We start from the raw sequence: 4,650 nt of genomic DNA on the forward strand, positions 1-4,650 counted from the left end.
AACTGACTTCATGAAAAACATTCAGCAGACCCCCTCTTTTAACATTTTTATTAATGATGTATCCAGGTGACCCCATTATGTTTAAACAGCAATCCAACATTCATTATATTCCATACATACAATCACCAATACAGTAGGGAAGATATCACAAACAGATTAGATTTTCTAATCATGGCTGTATATCTCTTCCTGAGCTGAATCTGGAAGATGAACCAGAATGATCTGGCAGAGAAGGAGAGAGATCAGAGAAGTAGGATTGCAGACAAGGACCCTAACTGTCTCTCTATCCCCCTCCCATCTTCCCTCTATTTCCCCTGTTTCCCCCCGTTCCAGCTCTGCTGCTGGCCACTCTGGAGGAGCCCACTGAAGAACAGCTGAAGACATTTCAGTTAACCTGACTAGTTGCAAGCCGCTGGCTTCCCTCCCATCCCAGAGAGTCAGCTGGAGAACGCTTACAGACAGGCAAGGGGTCAGGGGTGAAGAGATACGGCTCTGAGAGAGCTGTGGGGGAAAACACAGAGGATCCTGAGGGGGGATGGACCAGAATGATTGGCAGAGAAGTTAGAGATATATTACAGACACAGAAGAGGTAACACCGTAAAACGTGTTAAGAAAAATGTATCATAAAGCTCCTTCAAACAAAGACAACGGATTTAAATGAATAATTGTTGATGAACAGGACAATGTTATAGACAATTATACTGTTATATCTCTTCACTTCCTCTTCTATACGTATCTACCACAGAAACATGGTGGAGCAACTCATCAGACGCTGACAGTGATGAATTTCTATGTCTTCGGAGGAAGTGGCATAGGGCACTGGTAATGAAGGTAAGACTAGTAGCCATGTCTGAGAGGTCAAATGTATTGCGAACAAACCAATAAGATCAAGCCACATGCAGTCTGAAGTGTGTGTTAGTGAGTGTCACTGTCATAGTCAGTTCGACCCCCATATGTTAAAACACCTGTACTCACTGTCATAGACAGCCCTACCTCCCATGTAAAAACACCGATCACTGTCATAGTCAGTTCTACAGTATGAAATGATACAGTCCACACATACAGTCTAGATAATTAACTAATCTCTCATGTACACTATGAGTGGTGGGGGTCAGATCAGTATCCCTACACACAACACACACACCATTAGACAAAAAGGGGGTGTGTGTGTGTGTGTGTGTGTGTGTGTGTGTGTGTGTGTGTGTGTGTGTGTGTAGGAGGAAGCTGCCTCTGAGATGGAAAGGAAGCAAGCAGGGGGGGAGGGAGAACCCCCAGCACCTCTTCTGGAATGTGAGGAACATAGAGTATATTATTATTATTACTGGTACAGCAGGGCCACCCTCAGAGTGGATAAGAGGGACATAAAGATATTATCTATTATCTACCTGGTACAGCCAGGGCCACCCCTCAGAGTGGATAAGGAGTGAACATAGAGTATATTATTATTATCTACTGGTACAGCCAGGGCCACCCCTCAGAGTGGATATGAGTGGAATAGAGGATATTATCTATTATTACCTGGTACAGCCAGGGCCACCTCAGAGTGGATATGAGAAAAGAGTATATTATCTATTATTACTGGACAGCCAGGGCCACCCCTCAGAGGGCCATAGAATATATGTGACCAACCGCCTTGATTCGATGTAGCAAAATTAGAAATTGTGTTTTTTACATTGATAAAAAGCAGAGACACAGAACTATAAAATGGTAATATACACTGCATTTAAGGAACAATGGGAAAGTAAATCTGCTTTGAAAGTTGATAAACCGTATTCCCCACTTTTGAGAAAATGGCCCATGAATGTTTTGGTACACCTACTGGAGAGCTCTTCTTTGTCTACACTCATTCAGCATTGTTCACACCCCCCTAAGCCCCACCCATCTCTTTAAGGATCCACAGTGAGGTATGTGCTAATCAGTGATGGTAGATAGATTAAGACTAAAAGTGGTAAAAGTAGTAGCCTACAATAAGGAACAATTCCAGGTTAACATGAAGTGACCAGATAGAAAATATTTTATGAGTATTAAATAACGCTTACCCAGACACACTTGTCTAAATTGATGGGTCATGTGAAAGAAATGTTATAACCCCCAGCCACATCTTGCTAAGTGGATGGGTCTCTACAGAAGGTGTAAACGATAGAGAAATGGTTACTTGCATAGTAGCAATATTAAAAATAGATTGTGTCAATATAAAGGAAAATGAACAAGTGTAATGCCAGTAGAGAAAGAACCAAATAATATAAAGGATGTACAAGAACAATATCAAGAACCATATCAGTGATACTGGTGATAGATGAGGTAGTTACATGCATACAATCAGGGGTAAAGTGGCTGAGCAGCAGGATAAAACAATTAATAGTAGCAGCAACGTATGGGGGGTTAGGAGAGAGTCATGTGAATAGAGGCACTGCAGATAGTGCTGATGACTGGGAACTCGCCCCCAGTGATGAACTGGTCCGTCAGAACCACGATGAACAAGGGAATATATATTCGGAGAGTCTGTTGTTGCCCTTGACTTTGGTGCAGGGCATGGGATGTATAGCCTCTTCGTCGCAAAACCCCCGATCTTCTCAAAAATAAAGTTTGTCTAGCTGTGTCAGTCAGGTGGTGCTTGTACAGGCAGACCATCTAGGTGAGGAAGGATGTAGCGTTGCTTAGCAGCTGAGTCCGAACGCTTGACAACAACAGCACCAGGCCAGAGCATTGAAGCTGTAAAACAGGGAAGTAACAACAACAAAATTAGAAGACATTACAACCTTGCATAACATCAATTCACCTCCTAAGGTTAGATAAGAAGAATAACCTCCTACAATACAATGAAGTGCTGGTACTGCTTGATCGTGGCAGCGACTGAAGTAGGAGTCAGGTGTTGTTGCCAGCCAATTAAGTTTTGCCTAGCAACAGACAGTATCCATGTTTAATCCTGACTCCATGTTCGCCATTTTGTGATTAACTTTCTTTATCTCATAGCTTTCCACCAGCACCCCTCCATCCTCCAGTACAACTAGTTGACCCGTCACAGTGCTGTCCTTCACAACACCAGCAATCTCAGACAAAGTGTTTACTGGTCATTCTGGCGCGCTGCTTGATGAGGCCGAAGCACCAGTCGGGGGTGCACTTGGTGTGGCCTGTGATCAGGAAGTGAAGGTAGATGTGGTGGATCAAGTGATCAGGAAGTGAAGGTCAGACTGTGGTGGATCATGTGATCAGGAAGTGAAGGTCAGACTGTGGTGGAGCTGGTCTGCCAGGCACAATACCAGAGCACAAACTGTTCTTGTTTTGGCCACTGCAGGTGTCATAATTAGGTCCACACGTGTTTCCCCAACTCTGTAGTTGGTGAAGAAATGGTGATGAAGTTGTTGATGCGCTGTGCTGGGATGAATGCTCATCAATCAACTAGTTGACTTGTTGTGGTCCTTCACAGCAGACACCAAACAAGCCACACTTGCGAGGAGTTAAAAAGTAGATGGGACTGGTGCATAGGGTAGAAGGATAGTGCACCTGCAAACAACAACAGAAGAGCATTAAGATCAATTAAAATCATTTGTCTCACCCCCTGTCAGTCTGTCTTTATACAGCTCAGTGAAAGGCATTTTCCTGTTCCCATATACAGTACTAGTCAAAAGTTTGGACACACCACATTATGGTTTTTTTTATTGTTGCTATTTTTAATTGTAGAATAATAGTGAAGACATCAAAACTAGAAATAACACATATGGAATCATGTAGTAACCAAAAAAGTGTTAAACAAATCAAAATATATTTTATATTTGAGATTCAAATAGCCACTCTTTGCCTTGATGACAGCTTTGCACACTCTTGGCATTCTCTCAACCAGCTTCATGAGGTAGTCACCTGGAATGCATTTCAATTAACAGGTGTGCCTTTAAAAGTTAATTTGTGGAATTTATTTCTTTCTTAATGCGTTTGAGCCAATCAGTTGTGTTGTGACAAGGTAGGGGTGGTGTACAGAAGATAGCCTATTTGGTAAAAAACCAAGTCCATATTATGGCAAGAACAGCTCAAATAAGCAAAGAGAAACGACAGTCATCATTACTTTTAAGACTATATGGAACATTTCAAGAACTTTGAAAGATTCTTCAAGTACAGTCGCAAAACCATCAAGCGTATGATGAAACTTCCTCTCATGAGGACAGCCACTGGAAAGGAAGACCCAGAGTTACCTCTGCTGCAGAGGATAAGTTCAATAGAGTTACCAGCCCCAGAAATTGCAGCCCAAATAAATGTTCACAGAGTTAAGTAACAGACACATCTCAACATAGCTATAGCCTCTGGTAACATTGAATATATGAGTCTACGGTATGGTGCTGGAGATAAATCAACTTTAAAAACAGTGAATTGCCCCTCTAACATCTCTTCTATACCTCTATTTATCCTATGACCTGAGAAATGAATGTAGAATAGTGAAGGGACCACAGCATGTGGTGGTGGTGTAGGGGAACAGAGCAGTGTGTGACTGTTTCCGGTGTTCAGTTTGACCCTGTATGAGGAGGAGGTCGTGATCTGGAGGCTGAGATCTCTAGTCTGGAAGGAGAAGCTGGAGGTGCTGAAGGTAAGACTAGTGGCCATGTCTATAGTAATGTGAGAAAACCACATGCAGTAGATCACAGTATTCTCTGCAGACAC

General features: G+C 42.5%; 1 long non-coding RNA gene across 1 annotated transcript; it reads left to right on the forward strand.

Moving 5' to 3' along the window:
- Positions 1 to 550: 550 nt before the first annotated feature.
- On the forward strand, positions 551 to 1,247 carry LOC123485435. Its single transcript, XR_006659011.1, has 3 exons — positions 551 to 589; positions 746 to 831; positions 1,218 to 1,247. It is a non-coding gene; the product is annotated as an uncharacterized LOC123485435 (long non-coding RNA).
- The last annotated feature ends 3,403 nt before the right edge of the window (positions 1,248 to 4,650 follow it).

Source organism: Coregonus clupeaformis, unplaced genomic scaffold (genome assembly GCF_020615455.1).
Source record: "Coregonus clupeaformis isolate EN_2021a unplaced genomic scaffold, ASM2061545v1 scaf0689, whole genome shotgun sequence".
Classification (NCBI taxonomy): domain Eukaryota; kingdom Metazoa; phylum Chordata; class Actinopteri; order Salmoniformes; family Salmonidae; genus Coregonus; species Coregonus clupeaformis.